Source organism: Natator depressus, chromosome 28 (genome assembly GCF_965152275.1).
Source record: "Natator depressus isolate rNatDep1 chromosome 28, rNatDep2.hap1, whole genome shotgun sequence".
NCBI lineage: Eukaryota > Metazoa > Chordata > Testudines > Cheloniidae > Natator > Natator depressus.
In genome coordinates this window covers 12,005,063-12,022,357 of record NC_134261.1, presented here as the reverse complement: position 1 = coordinate 12,022,357, position 17,295 = coordinate 12,005,063, and the positions used below count along the sequence as shown (strand labels likewise).

Below are 17,295 nucleotides of genomic sequence, written 5' to 3'. Positions count from 1 at the left end.
CCGGGGATGAGGAGTTTGGGGTGCAGGCAGGCTGCCCCTGGCTGGATCCAGAGAGGAGGACTCCCTGTAGGAATGTGTTACTGGTATCAGTTATCAATACGTAGTAGATCGTAAGAACCTGATATCTGCTGTAGCAAATGCCCACAGATAGCAGATTTCCCCCTGTACTCATGGCAGGACAAAGTATTATCTAGACCTTTCCTCCTGACACATGTGTCCAGCTCGCTCTTAAAAATCCCCACTGATGGAGATTCTCTTCCCTAAGCAATTTATTCCAGTGCTTCACCACCCTGACGGTTAGGAAGTTTTTCCTGTTGCCCAACCTAAACCACCCTTGCTGCAATGTAAGCCCATTGCTTCTTGTCCTATCCTCAGAGGTTAAGGAGAACAATTTTTCTCCCTCCTCCTTGTAACCACCTTTTATGTCCTTGAAAACTGTTATCATGTTTCAGGCTTCCCTCACAGGTCGTGTTTCCTAGACCTTTAATCATTTTTGTTGCTCTTCTCTGGACTTTCTCCAAGTTGTCCACATCTTTCCTGAAATGTGGCGCCCAGAAGTGGACACAATATTTTAGTTGAGGCCTAATCAGCACGGAGTAGAGCGGATTAATTATTTCTCGCGTCTTGCTTACAGTACTCCTGCTAATACATCCCAGAATGATGTTTCCTTTTTTTGCAACAGCGTTACACTGTTGACTCATATTTAGCTTGTGATCCACTGTGACCCCCAGCTCCCTTTCCACAGTACTCCTTCCTGTGCAGTCATTTCCCATTTTCATAGAATCATAGAATATCAGGGTTGGAAGGGACCTCAGGAGGTCATCTAGTCCAACCCCCTGCCCAAAGCAGGACCGATCCCCGACTAATCATCCCAGCCAGGGCTTTGTCAAGCCTGACCTTAAAAACTTCTAGGGAAGGAGATTCCACCACCTCCCTAGGTAACGCATTCCAGTGTTTCACCACCCTCCTAGTGAAAAAGTTTTTCCTAATATCCAACCTAAATCTCCCCCACTGCAACTGGAGACCATTACTCCTTGTTCTGTCCTCTGCTACCGCTGAGAACAGTCTAGAGCCATCCTCTTTGGAACCCCCTTTCAGGTAGTTGAAAACAGCTATCAAATCCCCCCTCATTCTTCTCTTCTGCAGACTAAACATCCCCAGTTCCCTCAGCCTCTCCTCATAAGTCATGTGTTCCAGTCCCCTGATCATTTTTGTTGCCCTCCGCTGGACTCTTTCCAATTTTTCCACATCCTTCTTGTAGTGTGGGGCCCAAAACTGGACACAGTACTCCAGATGAGGCCTCACCAATGTCAAATAGAGGGGAACGATCACGTCCCTCGATCTGCTGGCAATGCCCCTACTTATACATCCCAAAATGCCATTGGCCTTCTTGGCAACAAGGGCACACTGTTGACTCATATCCAGCTTCTCGTCCACTGTAATCCCTAGGTCCTTTTCTGCAGAACTGCTGCTGAGCCATTCGGTCCCTAGTCTGTAGCGGTTCATGGGACTCTTCCGTCCTAAGTGCAGGATTCTGCACTTGTCCTTGTTGAACCTCCTCAGATTTCTTTTGGCCCAATCCTCCCATTTGTCTAGGGCCCTCTGTATCCTATCCCTGCCCTCCAGTGTATCTACCTCTCCTCCCAGTTTAGTGTCATCCGCAAACTTGCTGAGGGTGCAATCCACCCCATCCTCCAGATCATTTATGAAGATATTGAACAAAACCGGCCCCAGGACCGACCCCTGGGGCACTCCACTTGATACCGGCTGCCAACTAGCCATGGAGCCATTGATCGCTACCCATTGAGCCCGACAATCTAGCCAGCTTTCTATCCACCTTATCGTCCATTCATCCAGCCCATACTTCTTTAACTTGCTGGCAAGAATACTGTGGGAGACCGTGTCAAAAGCTTTGCTAAAGTCAAGGAACAACACATCCACTGCTTTCCCTTCATCCACAGAGCCAGTTATCTTGTCATAGAAGGCAATTAGATTAGTTAGGCATGACTAATTAGATTAGATTAGTCAGGCATTGTGTATGCATGCAACTGATTGTTCCTTCCTAGATGGAATACTTTGCATTTGTCCTTATTGAATTTCATCCTATTAACTACAGGTTATCCAGATCCTTTTGAATTTTAACCCTATCCTCCAAAGCACTTGTAACCCCTCCTAGCTTGGTTTCATCTGCAAACTTTATAAATGTACTCTCTATGCCATTATCTCAATCACTGATGAAGCTATTGAACAGAAACGTACCCAGAACTGATCTCTGCAGCTCGCCATTCGTTATACCCTTCCAGCGTGACAATGAACCATTGATAATTACTCTCTGGGAATGGTTTTCCAACCAGTTTTTCACCCACCTTATAGTAGCTCCATCTAGGTTGCATTTCCCTAGTTTGTTTATGAGAAGGTCATGTGACACAGTTTATACCATATACCGTATAATAAGATCTACCATGTCGACCAATTCCCCTCCTCCCCCGCCCCATCAACAAGGCTTGTTACCCTGTCAAAGAAAGCTATCAGGTTGGTTTGACAGATTTGTTGTTGACAAATCCATGGTGACTGTTACTTATCACCTTATTTTCTTCTAGATGTTTGCAAATTGATTGCTTAATTATTTGATCCATTATCTTTCCGGGTACACAAGTTAAGCGGAATGGTCAGTAATTCCCCGGGTTGTCCTTATTTCCCTTTTTGTACATTGGCACTATAATTGTCCTTTTCTAGTCCTCTGGAATTTAAGAAGTGGGTTTTTTACCCACAAAAGCTTATGCCCAAATGAACCAGTTAGTCTTTAAGGTGCCACCAGACTCCTCGTTTTTTCTCCATCTTTCATGACTTTTCAAAGATAATCGCTAATGGCTCAGATATCTCCTCAGTCAGCTCCTTGAGTATTCTAGGATGCATTTCATCAGGCTCTGGTGACTTGAAGACATCTAATTTGTCTAAGTAATTTTTAACTTGTTCTTTCCCTATTTTAGCCTCTTCTGATCCTACCTCATGTTCACAGGAATTCACTACATTAGACGTCCAATCACCACCAACCTTCTTGGTGAAATCCGAAACAAAGACGTCATTGAGCACTTCTGCCATTTCCACATTTTCTGTTAGTTTTCCCCCCCTCATTGAGTAATGGGCTTACCCTGTCCTTGGTTTCAGAGTAGCAGCCGTGTTAGTCTGTATCCGCAAAAAGAACAGGAGGACTTGTGGCACCTTAGAGACGAACAAATTTATTAGAGCATAAGCATTCGTGGGCTACAGCTCACTTCATCGGATGCATAGAATGGAACATGTAGTAAGAAGATATATATATATACATACAGATAAGTGGGAAGTTGCCATACAAACCGTGAGAGGCTAATTAGTTAAGATGAGCTATTATCAGCAGGAGAAAAAAAGTTTGTAGTGATAATCAAGATGGCCCATTTAGACAGTTGACAAGAAGCCTCTCACAGTTTGTTTGGCAACTTCCACCTTCTCTGTTTGTGTATATATCTATCTTCTTCCTACATGTTCCATTCTACGCATCCGATGAAGTGAGCTGTAGCCCACGAAAGCTTATGCTCTAATAAATGTGTTTGTCTCTAAGGTGCCACAAGTCCCCCTGTTCTTTTTTTCCTGTCCTTGGTGTTCCTCTTGATTCTAATGTATTTGCAGAATGTTTTCTTGTCACCCTTTATGTCTCTAGTTAGTTTGATCTCGTATTGTGCCTTGGCCTTTCTAATTTTGTCCCTACATATTTGTGTTATTTATTTATGTTCATCCTTTGTCATTTGACCGAGTTTCCACTTTTTGTAGGACTCTTTTTTTTTTTTAAGACCATTGACAATCACCTGGTTAAGTCAAGGTGGTCTCTTCCTATCTTTTCTATGCAGTGTTATAGTTTGCTCTTGTGCCCTTAATAATGTCTTTTTCATAAACTGCCAATTGTCTTAAATTGCTTTTCCCCTTAGACTTGCTTCCCATGGGATCTGACCTACCAACTCACCGAGTTTGCTAACGTCTGCCTCCACTGTCTTTATTGTGCTGTTCTCCCTCCTACCGTTCCTTAGAATCATGAACTCGACCATGTCATGATCACGTCCACCCAGGCTGCCTTCCACTTTCAAATTCTCCACCAGTTCCTCCCTATTCGTGAAAATCCAATCTAGACCAGCCTCTCCCCTGGTAGCTGTCTCCACCTTCTGAACTAAAAAATTGTTCCCAGTGCGTCCCAAGAACTTGTTGGATAATCTGGGCCCTGCTGTGTTGTTTTCCCAACGGATGTCTGGGGAGTTGAAGTCCCCCATCACCACCAAGAACATAAGGTTTGTTCTTATTTGCTGACTTGTCCTAAATTGCTAAAAACTGCGATATGATGTAGCTAATTTCTATGGGTAGCAGCATCTTACACTACAGGTATATCAGTAGGAATTTGCTACCTGTAGCAGCGACAGGTCCTACTTTGCTAAAAATTGCTATCTGATGTAGGCTTCAGTGATAGCCGTGTTAGTCCCTATCAGCAAAAAAAAGAAAAAAAAAAAGAAAAAAACAAGGCGTCCTTGTGGCACTTTAGAGACTAACCAATTTATTTGGGCATAAGCTTTCGTGAGCTAGAACCCACTTCATCAGATGCATGTGTATATATATCTATCTATCTTCCTACTGAATTTTCCACTGCATGCATCTGATGAAGTGGGTTCTAGCCCACGAAAGCTTATGCCCAAATAAATTGGTTAGTCTCTAAGGTGCCACAAGGACGCCTTGTTTTTTTTTTAATCTGATGTAGCTAATTCCTACAGATAGCAGTTTCTTACACTATTAGGTGTGTGAAACTGCTTTCTGTATAAAGAAAAGGAGGACTTGTGGCACCTTAGAGACTAACCAATTTATTTGAGCATAAGCTTTCGTGGGCTAGAACCCACTTCATCAGATGCATTCAGTGCTGTAGCTCACAAAAGCTTATGCTCAAATAAACTGGTTAGTCTCTAAAGTGCCACAAGTCCTCCTGTTCTTTTTGCGAATACAGACTAACACGGCTGCTCCTCTGAAACCTGCTTTCTGTATGAATTTGCCACCTCCTACTTCGCTAGAAAACTTGAAAGTAGCTATACTTGAACAAAAAATCTTCAGGAACAGACTGCAAAGAGAAACAGCAGAACTAAAATTCATTTGCAAATTTAACACCATTAGTTTGGGCTTGCATAGGGACTGGGAGTGGTTGGCTCATGACAAAAGCAGCTTTGTCTCTCCTGGAATTGACATCTCCTCATCTATCATTGGAGTGGACTACATCCACCCTGATCAAATTGGCCTTGTCAGCACTGGTTCTCCACTTGTCAGGTAACTCCCTTCTCTTCATGTGCCAGTATAATTATGTCTGCATCTGTAATTTTCATTCTATGCATCTGAAGAAGTGGGGTTTTTACCCACGAAAGCTTATGCTCAAATAAATCTGTTAGTCTTTAAGGTGCCACCAGACTCCTTGTTTTTGTGAATACAGACTAACATGACTACCCCCCGATCTCTGGAGCACTGTCGTGGATGGTTATAAACTGTTCAGGAAGGACAGGGAGGCCAGAAAAGGTGGGGGCCTAGCACTGTATGTAAGGGAGCAGTATGACTGCTCAGAGCTCCGGTAGGAAACTGCAGAAAAACCTGAGAGTCTCTGGATTAAGTTTAGAAGTGTGAGCAACAAGAGTGATGCCGTGGTGGGAGTCTGCTACAGACCACCGGACCAGGGGGATGAGGTGGATGAGGCTTTCTTCCGGCAACTCGCAGAAGTTACTAGATCGCACGCCCTGGTTCTCATGGGCGACTTCAATCCTCCTGATATCTGCTGGGAGAGCAATACAGCGGTGCATAGACAATCCAGGAAGTTTTTGGAAAGCGTAGGGGACAATTTCCTGGTGCAAGTGCTAGACGAGCCAACTAGGGGGAGCTTTTCTTGACCTGCTGCTCACAAACAGGGAAGAATTAGTGGGGGAAGCAAAAGTGGACGGGAATCTGGGAGGCAGTGACCATGAGATGGTCGAGTTCAGGATCCTGACACAGGGAAGAAAGGTAAGCAGCAGAATACGGACCCTGGACTTCAGGAAAGCAGACTTCGACTCCCTCAGGGAACAGATGGGTAGGATCCCCTGGGGGACTAACATGAAGGGGAAGGGAGTCCAGGAGAGCTGGCTGTATTTCAAGGAATCCCTGTTGAGGTTACAGGGACAAACCATCCCGATGTGTCGAAAGAATAGTAAATATGGCAGGCGACCAGCTTGGCTTAATGGTGAAATCCTAGCGGATCTTAAACATAAAAAAGAAGCTTACAAGAAGTGGAAGGTTGGACATATGACCAGGGAAGAGTATAAAAATATTGCTCGGGCATGTAGGAATGAAATTAGGAAGGCAAATCACACCTGGAGCTGCAGCTAGCAAGAGATGTCAAGAGTAACAAGAAGGGTTTCTTCAGGTATGTTGGCAACAAGAAGAAAGTCAAGGAAAGTGTGGGCCCCTTACTGAATGAGGGAGGCAACCTAGTGACAGAGGATGTGGAAAAAGCTAATGTGCTCAGTGCTTTTTTTGCCTCTGTCTTCACTAACAAGGCCAGCTCCCAGACTGCTGCCCTGGGCAACACAGCATGGGGAGGAGGTGACCAGCCCTCTGTGGAGATAGAGGTGGTTAGGGACTGTTTAGAAAAGCTGGACGTGCACAAGTCCATGGGGCCGGATGCGCTGCATCCGAGAGTGCTAAAGGAATTGGCGGCTGTGATTGCAGAGCCATTGGCCATTATCTTTGAAAACTCGTAGCAAACGGGGGAAGTCCCAGATGACTGGAAAAAGGCTAATGTAGTGCCCATCTTTAAAAAAGGGAAGAAGGAGGATCCTGGGAACAACAGGCCAGTCAGCCTCACCTCAGTTCCCGGAAAAATCATGGAGCAGGTCCTCAAGGAATCAATCCTGAAGCACTTACACGAGAGGAAAGTGATCAGGAACAGTCAGCATGGATTCACCAAGGGAAGGTCATGCCTGACTAATCTAATCGCCTTCTATGATGAGATTACTGGTTCTGTGGATGAAGGGAAAGCAGTGGATGTGTTGTTTCTTGACTTTAGCAAAGCTTTTGACACGGTCTCCCACAGTATTCTTGTCAGCAAGTTAAAGAAGTATGGGCTGGATGAATGCACTATAAGGTGGGTAGAAATTTGGCTAGATTGTCGGGCTCAATGGGTAGTGATCAATGGCTCCATGTCTAGTTGGCAGCCGGTGTCAAGTGGAGTGCCCCAGGGGTCGGTCCTGGGGCCGGTTTTGTTCAATATCTTCATTAAAGATCTGGAGGATGGTGTGGATTGCACTCTCAGCAAATTTGCGGATGATACTAAACTGGGAGGAGTGGTAGATACGCTGGAGGGCAGGGATAGGATACAGAGGGACCTAGACAAATTGGAGGATTGGGCCAAAAGAAATCTGATGAGGTTCAACAAGGATAAGTGCAGGGTCCTGCACTTACGACGGAAGAATCCCATGCACCGCTACAGACTAGGGACCGAATGGCTCGGCAGCAGTTCTGCGGAAAAGGACCTAGGGTTGACAGTGGACGAGAAGCTGGATATGAGTCAGCAGTGTGCCCTTGTTGCCAAGAAGGCCAATGGCATTTTGGGATGTATACGTAGGGGCATTGCCAGCAGATCGAGGGACGTGATCGTTCCCCTCTATTCGACATTGGTGAGGCCTCATCTGCAGTACTGTGTCCAGTTTTGGGCCCCACACTACAAGAAGGATGTGGATAAATTGGAGAGAGTCCAGAGAAGGGCAACAAAAATGATTAGGGGTCTGGAACACATGACTTATGAGGAGAGGCTGAGGGAACTGGGGATGTTTAGTCCGCAGAAGAGAAGTGTGAGGGGGGATTTGATAGCTGCTTTCAACTCCCTGAAAGGGGGTTCCAAAGAGGATGGTTCTAGACTATTCTCAGTGGTAGAAGATGACAGAACAAGGAGTAATGGTCTCAAGTTGCAGTGGGGGAGGTTTAGGTTGGATATTAGGAAAAACTTTTTCACTAGGAGGGTGGTGAAACACTGGAATGCGTTGCCTAGGGAGGTGGTGGAATCTCCTTCTTTGGAAGTTTTTAAGGTCAGGCTTGACAAAGCCCTGGCTGGGATGATTTAATTGGGGATCAGTCCTGCTTTGAGCAGGGGGTTGGACTAGATGACCTCCTGAGGTCCCTTCCAACCCTGATATTCTATGATTCTATGATGTAGCTAATTCCTACGGGTAGCAGTGTCTTACATAATAGGGTGTGTGAAACTGATATCTGTAGGAATTTGCTACCTGTAGCTGGGAGAGGTAGTGAATTGTTACCCTTAGCAGTTAGTGATACATGAGGTGGTTATTTGTTGACTTGTCCTAATTTGCTGAAACTTGCCAGTGGGATAGAAACATAAATTGTTCAGCTTCCAAACGTCCCCGCCTGAATTCATAGTAGTGGGACATGGGACATATTGAGGATAATTTAAACTCTTAATTTCCTTATGGTTCACCAGAGTGTTGATTCCTGCAAGCTCCTGGGGTAACATCTCATTGGAAATGAAAGGGCTTGTTCAGAAAGAGATTTTGATGTCTGTAGGGTAAAGATGAGCCAGATGGGCTTGTCTCCATGCAGATATCTTTTATTCTTGGGGCAAAGGGTAGAAAAAAAGAGAGAAGTATTTTTAATTTCCTATTTCCCTGACTGAGGGCTATCTATGCTCACCTGACATTTTTCCTGGCAGAAGCAGCTCCGATCTATTTATTACAGGGTCAAAATATAGCTGTCATCACACAGAAGCATTAGTGGTGGTGGAGGTGAGAAGAGGGCCAAAAAGTGTAGAACTGATCAATGAAATTGTTTTTAATTGTTCACTTTATTAATATAACTTTAGAAGTAACTTCTGTTCTCTGTTTGCCATTCCTTACACTTGTCCATATTGTAACCCAAACTCCATTTTAACTTGTCCCAAACCCCATTTTGAAATGCTCACTCCATTTTGTAAACCCTGCTGCAACCTTCATTTTTGCAAAACCCTGCTGTAATCTGATTCGTGTAGTTTCGATGTGGGAATGAGGTCTGTGTGGATGATGAAATCAACCTCCAGCCCCAGCCGGCCCTGATGAAATAAAGTGTAAACACCAAGGGCTGAAGATGCAGACAACAGCCCTGACAAAGCAAGAAGAGTCCACCCTCAAAAGAAAAGAACAAAAGTACAATGGAAGAAAGATCAAAGCCAGGTCCCAGGCTGAAAGTCATGTCTGCAATTGATGGGTCATCAATCACACTGAACCCAGAGGCAGCCTGACACAGCAAGACCTATAGGCTCTGGATTCAAACTAAAAACCTACAAAAAAGATGGGTGAGATGGAAGACTTTGGGTAACGTTCTGCTTCCAGCATCAAGGGGCATCGGTGCGTGCCCGACAGAGCCCCAGCCCTCCCTCGTGCCTGGCTTTCCTGGCCAGTTAGCCACCACCAGCTACGATCCCGAGATGCGAACCCAAGCCTCGAACTCAAGCTACAATCAGGGCTGGTAACTATCTAGCAGCTGCAGGACATCTGATGTGTGTGTGTGTGTGTGAGTGTGTATACATAGGTATTAGATATTAGTTATTGGTCATAAATCAAATCGTGTTGTTATAATAAACGTGACATCTTGTCTTGTCCCCTGAAACGATCCTGTGTAATTTTATCTGTGTAACAAAAGTCCTTTCCCTCCCCCAAACGCACCTGTGCACATGGAAGCCATAAGATTGCTGCAACCTAAAAACCCTGATGGCAAACAGGGAGGGGCAGAAGGCACGCCAGCTGTCCTGAGCACCCCAGAGGAGCCAGGCACGGTGTGGCCTGGGTGCTCCTTCATCTCTCCTGTACTGGTGAGGGCAACCCTCACTCCCCAGGGCTCCCGGTGGCCCCAGGGCTTCACCAGCTTCCACCAGCACAAACGCCCCTCCTACCACCACGGCTTGAAGATGTGCCACCTTCTCCTCCTCCACCCCATGGCTCAGGCTTCAGAGGCATAACTGAGCCTCCTGTTGGTAAAGTGCTCCTGATCTCTATGACACACGACACAGGGTGATTATAAATGTTGTTACTAAGGATCTCAAACTCAGACACTCTTTAGTGGGGAGACAAAGAGTTCTGGGTTCAGGCTTCTCCCACAAACAAACAAATGAGCCAGAGAAGCAGCCTAGCCAAATAAGCAAACCTACCCTGTTATTTATCTTAGGAGCAAACCTAGTGCTGAAAACTGGGGCTGCTGCTGGAAATACAGCGGGGCGGGGGAATATACCAGAGAGATTAAACTGATCAGGCCTTTGGAGAATTTACCAGGGAAACCCAGAAAGTTTGTAATTTGGGATTCTGAAGAAAAGACCTGATAAATGAGAGCCAGGATTTCCACTGACTTGCTGTGTAACCTTGGGCAAGTCACAGCACCTTGTGTGCCTGCAGCTTCTCCTCGAACTTTCCCCTCCTCTGTTAACCTGAAATTCAGAGTAAATAGGCCAGCTACAATTCTGGTTTCAGCAGCAGGATCTTTTCACCCCGCAGAATCGATCAGCTGGGGTTAGATACAAGGGAGGTGGGAGACACATCAACGTCTGTGGTGTATAACAGTCGCAAAAATGCAATCCCCACTGGTGGACTGAATGAAAACAAAGTTTTGCGACCTGGCCAGAAATTCAGTCAGAGTGGAAGACAGAACTTCTGCTCTAAAAATAAGAAGAAAAATTCTGAATTAAGAATTCAGGTTTCAGAGTAGCAGCCGTGTTAGTCTGTATTCGCAAAAAGAAAAGGAGGACTTGTGGCACCTTAGGGACTAACCAATTTATTTGAGCATGAGCTTTCGTGAGCTACAGCTCACTTCATCGGCTGCATACTGTGGAAAGTGTAGAAGATCTTTTTATATACACACAAAGCATGAAAAAATACCTCCTCCCACCCCACTCTCCTGCTGGCAATAGCTTATCTAAAGTGATCACTCTCCTTACAATGTGTATGATAATCAAGGTGGGCCATTTCCAGCCCAAATCCAGGTTTTCTCACCCCCCCCACACCCAAACCCACTCTCCTGCTGGTAATAGCTTATCCAAAGTGACCATTCTCCTTAGCAGCAGGAGAGTGGGGTGGGAGGAGGTATTTTTTCATGCTTTGTGTGTATATAAAAAGATCTTCTACACTTTCCACAGGATGCATCCGATGAAGTGAGCTGTAGCTCACGAAAGCTCATGCTCAAATAAATTGGTTCGTCTCTAAGGTGCCACAAGTCCTCCTTTTCTTTTTAAGAATTCAGGGAATCCCAGCAGCAAATAAGACAACTTGGCAAACTGCTATGAGACGTTACGCAGCCCGATACACTAGTAAGGTATTCTTTGTTTCGGGGAGGGAGGGGGTATATGTAAAATGTTTCACTGAAGGAAGTCTCCTGCAGCCCCCCGGTCGGTGACGGTGACGGCAGAGGCCCGGGCCTTGAAGCACCCGCCCTGGGCAACCCAGGCTGAGAGGTGCCGTCTGCGGGAGGGGAAATAAAAAAGCCCCTCTGCCCTCTTCCCCCCCCATTATTGCAAACACGGGGGGCTCAGTCCACCGGGGTGACAGTTCCCTCTCTGCCCCTGCCTGGGCCGGGTTTCACCCTCTGTCTGGCAACACCTCACCCTTGTGCTTACCCCTGGCTCTTTCCCCCCATCCCTGATTTTGCCCCTCAGCCCCTATCCTCATAGGTGCTGACTTTTGGTTTTGCAGAGGGGTGCCCCATCCCGGCTCCGCCCCCTTCCCCAAGGCCCCCGCCCTCACGCTGCCCCCCTCCACCTCTTCCTGCCCCCGCTCTGCCCCCTCCCCTTAGGTCCTCTCCCTTGAGCATCTCCTGCCCACTGCTCACTCCTTTCCGCCCCCTCCTGCCTTGAAGGCGAGGGGTGTGTGTTTGGGGGGGCTCAGCCTCCCCCCAAACTGGCAATTTTCAGCGTATTTATACACGTCTTTCATATTCTCTTATTGAATGTGTGTCTATCGTTGGCACCGTTACAGTGTAATCATCATTAAAATCGGAGTGAAATAGATCGTTACATTATCATGAATTACAGTATGTTAGACTCATGACATGCAGCGACCAGCTGTCGTCTCTGACACCCCCGTGTAAAGACGTTACCTTCGCTCTGGGCCTCACGCCTGCTTGCGGCCTCTTTGGGAGCTGAGGCCGCTGACGGCTGTGGGAAGAAGGTGGATGGGAGGGACAAGCAGGGGGGAGTCCCCTCCTCTTGCTCTCCCTGCCCCTTTTCCTTTCTCTTGTTTCTTCTCTAAGTCCTTGCTCCCCGTCCTGAAGCTTTCCCCTTCTTGCTTCCCACCTACGTCCCTTTTCCCATCTCTCCCTGCTCCCCACCACCTGTCTCGTGCCTGCTCCCACCCACACACTCAAAGTGGCAGAGGGGGTTCCCCCTCCTTGGGTGCGAAGGTTGCCTAGTGGTTAAGGCTCCGGTGTTCTGGGTTCGATTCTCTGCTCTGCCACAGACTCCCTGCTTAGCCTTGGGAAAGTCACTTCACCTCTGCGTGCCCTAGATCCCACCTGCCAGCTCCCCGGGGGGATGGGAGAGAGAGGGGTTCAGGCCAGTTCCGCACAGAGTGGGGTCGGGGCTTCAGCCCTGCAGCTTCTGCCATTAGGGTGGCTGGGGCTCCCGAGCAGGGCACTTCAGCCCCACATCTTCTGCCCGGGCTTCTCCTCCCCCCTGTATGACTCCTGCCGGGGTCCAGGGCTTCTCCTCCCCCCTCCTCCCCCCAGCATGACTCCTGCCGGGGTCCAGGGCTTCTCCTCCCCCCTCCTCCCCCCAGCATGACTCCTGCCGGGGTCCAGGGCTTCTCCTCCCCCGTCCTCCCCCCCAGTAGGACTCCTGCCGGGGTCCAGGGCTTCTCCTCCCCCCTCTTCTCCCCAGTATGACTCCTGCCGGGGTCCAGGGCTTCTCCTCCCCCCTCCTCCCCCCCAGTAGGACTCCTGCCGGGGTCCAGGGCTTCTCCTCCCCCCTCCTCCCCCCCAGTAGGACTCCTGCCGGGGTCCAGGGCTTCTCCTCCCCCCTCTTCTCCCCAGTATGACTCCTGCCGGGGTCCAGGGCTTCTCCTCCCCCCTCCTCCCCCCAGTATGACTCCTGCCGGGGTCCAGGGCTTCTCCTCCCCCCTCCTCCCCCCCAGTACGACTCCTGCCGGGGTCTAGGGCTTCTCCTCCCCCCTCCTCCCCCCAGCATGACTCCTGCCGGGGTCCAGGGCTTCTCCTCCCCCCTCCTCCCCCCAGTATGACTCCTGCCGGGGTCCAGGGCTTCTCCTCCCCCCTCCTCCCCCCCAGTAGGACTCCTGCCGGGGTCCAGGGCTTCTCCTCCCCCCTCTTCTCCCCAGTATGACTCCTGCCGGGGTCCAGGGCTTCTCCTCCCCCCTCCTCCCCCCAGTATGACTCCTGCCGGGGTCCAGGGCTTCTCCTCCCCCCTCCTCCCCCCCAGTACGACTCCTGCCGGGGTCCAGGGCTTCTCCTCCCCCCTCCTCCCCCCAGTATGACTCCTGCCGGGGTCCAGGGCTTCTCCTCCCCCCTCCTCCCCCCAGTATGACTCCTGCCGGGGTCCAGGGCTTCTCCTCCCCCATTCTCCCCCCAGTATGACTCCTGCCGGGGTCCAGGGCTTCTCCTCCCCCCTCCTCCCCCCAGTATGACTCCTGCCGGGGTCCAGGGCTTCTCCTCCCCCCTCCTCCCCCCAGTATGACTCCTGCCGGGGTCCAGGGCTTCTCCTCCCCGCTCCTCCCCCCCAGTACGACTCCTGCCGGGGTCCAGGGCTTCTCCTCCCCCCTCCTCCCCCCAGTATGACTCCTGCCGGGGTCCAGGGCTTCTCCTCCCCCCTCCTCCCCCCCAGTAGGACTCCTGCCGGGGTCCAGGGCTTCTCCTCCCCCCTCTTCTCCCCAGTATGACTCCTGCCGGGGTCCAGGGCTTCTCCTCCCCCCTCCTCCCCCCAGTACGACTCCTGCCGGGGTCCAGGGCTTCTCCTCCCCCCTCTTCTCCCCAGTATGACTCCTGCCGGGGTCCAGGGCTTCTCCTCCCCCCTCCTCCCCCCAGTATGACTCCTGCCGGGGTCCAGGGCTTCTCCTCCCCCCTCCTCCCCCCAGTACGACTCCTGCCGGGGTCCAGGGCTTCTCCTCCCCCCTCCTCCCCCCAGTATGACTCCTGCCGGGGTCCAGGGCCTCTCCTCCCCCCTCCTCCCCCCAGTATGACTCCTGCCGGGGTCCAGGGCTTCTCCTCCCCCCTCCTCCCCCCAGTATGACTCCTGCCGGGGTCCAGGGCTTCTCCTCCCCCCTCCTCCCCCCAGTATGACTCCTGCCGGGGTCCAGGGCTTCTCCTCCCCCCTGCTCCCCCCAGTATGACTCCTGCCGGGGTCCAGGGCTTCTCCTCCCCCCTCCTCCCCCCAGTATGACTCCTGCCGGGGTCCAGGGCTTCTCCTCCCCCCTCTTCCCCCCAGTATGACTCCTGCCGGGGTCCAGGGCTTCTCCTCCCCCCTCCTCCCCCCAGTATGACTCCTGCCGGGGTCCAGGGCTTCTCCTCCCCCCTCCTCCCCCCAGTATGACTCCTGCCGGGGTCCAGGGCTTCTCCTCCCCCCTCCTCCCCCCAGTATGACTCCTGCCGGGGTCCAGGGCTTCTCCTCCCCCCTCCTCCCCCCAGTATGACTCCTGCCGGGGTCCAGGGCTTCTCCTCCCCCCTGCTCCCCCCAGTATGACTCCTGCCGGGGTCCAGGGCTTCTCCTCCCCCCTCCTCCCCCCAGTACGACTCCTGCCGGGGTCCAGGGCTTCTCCTCCCCCCTCCTCCCCCCAGTATGACTCCTGCACTCACGTTGCAGTGGGGGAGGTGTAGGTTGGACGTCCCGGGGCCGGAGTTGCAGTGAGCGACCCCCCCTCACCTGCAGGGTCCAGTGGAAGTTGTTTCTGAGCCGGTCTAATCCCCCCAGGCGGCTCCCAGCTTCGCCAGCACCCAGAGCCCTTCTCCCCAGGGCGCCCGCCGGCTCCCGGGGCCCGCTTCCCTCTCCCGGGCTGGAACAGCCGGGCCGGGGGCTGGGGGGGGTCAGGGAGCCCCAGGGTTTAACTCCAGCCTGCTCCTGAGGGTTTCGTTGTGTTTTATAGGAAACGGGGGCGTTGTCCTCCCCTGGCACGTTCACCAGCTTTGAAACCGAAAGAAGCCCAGAGCCTGGCACGGATCCGGCTCCAGGATGGCTCTGGCACAACGTCCAGCTTCCTCTGGCAAACCCAGGGCGCTGGCGAGAGGGCAGCTTTGGTGCCAGCAGCCTCAGCTCTTAAGTTTGGCTGGTGGCACCGTCGGTTCTGCAGGCTGTTTTTCTGGTGCTCTAGGCCTTGCTGTAATTACCCCAGCCCCGCGCAAAGGATCGGACCAAAGTCCGCCCCAGCAGCTGCCAGGCTCAGGGGCCATGTCAACCTATTCTAGTGCCCTGAAATATTCATCGGATGCATTCAGTGCTGCAGCTCACGAAAGCTTATGCTCAAATAAATTGGTTCGTCTCTAAGGTGCCTCAAGTCCTCCTGTTCTTTTTGCGAATACAGACTAACACGGCTGCTCCTCTGAAACCTGCTTTCTGTATGAATTTGCCACCTCCTACTTCGCTAGAAAACTTGAAAGTAGCTATGCTTGAACACAAAATCTTCAGAAACAGACTGCAAAGAGAAACCCACTTCATCAGATGCATGTGTATATATCTATCTATCTTCCTACTGAATTTTCCACTGCATGCATCTGATGAAGTGGGTTCTAGCCCACAAAAGCTTATGCCCAAATAAATTGGTTAGTCTCTAAGGTGCCCCAAGTCCTCCTGTTCTTTTTGCGAATACAGACTAACACGGCTGCTCCTCTGAAACCTGCTTTCTGTATGAATTTGCCACCTCCTACTTCGCTAGAAAACTTGAAAGTAGCTATACTTGAACAAAAAATCTTAGGCACAGACTGCAAAGAGAAACCCACTTCATCAGATGCATGTGTATATATCTATCTATCTTCCTACTGAATTTTCCACTGCATGCATCTGATGAAGTGGGTTCTAGCCCACGAAAGCTTATGCCCAAATAAATTGGTTAGTCTCTAAGGTGCCACAAGGACGCCTTGTTTTTTTTTTTAATCTGATGTAGCTAATTCCTACAGATAGCAGTTTCTTACACTATTAGGTGTGTGAAACTGCTTTCTGTATAAAGAAAAGGAGGACTTGTGACACCTTAGAGACTAACCAATTTATTTGAGCAAAAGCTTTCGTGAGCTACAGCTCACTTCATCGGATGCTCAAATAAATTGGTTCGTCTCTAAGGTGCCACAAGTCCTCCTGTTCTTTTTGCGAATACAGACTAACACGGCTGCTCCTCTGAAACCTGAACTATTCTTCATTCCCATCCCCGCCCTCCAAACACATGCAGGACTTGTGGCTGAAAAGACTCATTGACACAAAATTAACCAGTGATTCTTTGGGGGACAGGGTTGGTTGCTCTGCTCTCCAGTGGCCCAGCCCCACTCTCTGGGCCTCAGCTCCTCCAATGTTGTTCAGACAGGCTGGCTCAGACACTCATCTTCTGGACTCCAGCTTCTGTGCTGTTCTCCGCAAGAAACAGGTTCCAGCAAGCCAGGGAGACAAAAAACTAGATGGTGCCTGGCTGCATGCAACAAACCTGCTGAATTCTCTGGGATCTTGGGAAAATGCTAAATTCCCTCACTGTGGAATGTTGTGATAATTGGGCTACAAATGTACCCAAATTGTGAGCTGAGCTGTGAGAAGCGAGCGAAAGTTAATAAATATCACAATAACCGATAACAATAAATGCTGACAGGAAAAGCTGCAGACAGAGCCGGTGCTATCCCATTGGGGGCCCTAAGCAGGACTGGAGGGGGTGGCCCTTATCCAGCCCCTGAGAATTCGAATTGCATTATTTCCACAACTGGGGGGCCCCTGAGCTGCTCAGGGCCCAAAGCAATTGTCTAGTCTGCTTATGTCTAGAGCCGGTTTTGGTGTGAAACAGGCAGACTTATGTAAGCAGAGTCAGGATGGGCTCCACCCTGACATCTGGTGGTGAGGTGTGGCAAGTAGTGGAAAAGAACTTCAGGGGCTGATCTCAATTTGCATAGGCACACCCACCCCACCTAGAATGAGGCCATAACTGCCCAAGTGGTCACTTTGGCTGTTGTGGGATCCCCAGTGTCTTTGTTATTGGGGCGGGAAGAGTAAATTGTTATTACCCTGATTATGGGAACTGTGCTTGGAACTGTACTTGGCCTTTTGTT

The 17,295-nt window shown here is 50.1% G+C and overlaps 1 protein-coding gene across 4 annotated transcripts in view; it reads right to left on the bottom strand.

Moving 5' to 3' along the window:
* LOC141978905 (butyrophilin subfamily 1 member A1-like) overlaps window positions 1-15,056 on the bottom strand; it is a 52,447-nt gene extending 37,391 nt beyond the window's left edge. For 2 of the 4 annotated variants that reach the window (XM_074941267.1, XM_074941266.1), the window contains exon 1: window positions 14,924-15,037. The gene's annotated coding sequence lies outside the window, so the exon portion shown is untranslated. Of the gene's footprint in view, window positions 1-14,856 lie in introns of all 4 variants that reach the window. The other 2 variants (XM_074941268.1, XM_074941265.1) reach the window with 2 other exon arrangements.
* Between the last annotated feature and the right edge of the window lie 2,239 nt (window positions 15,057-17,295).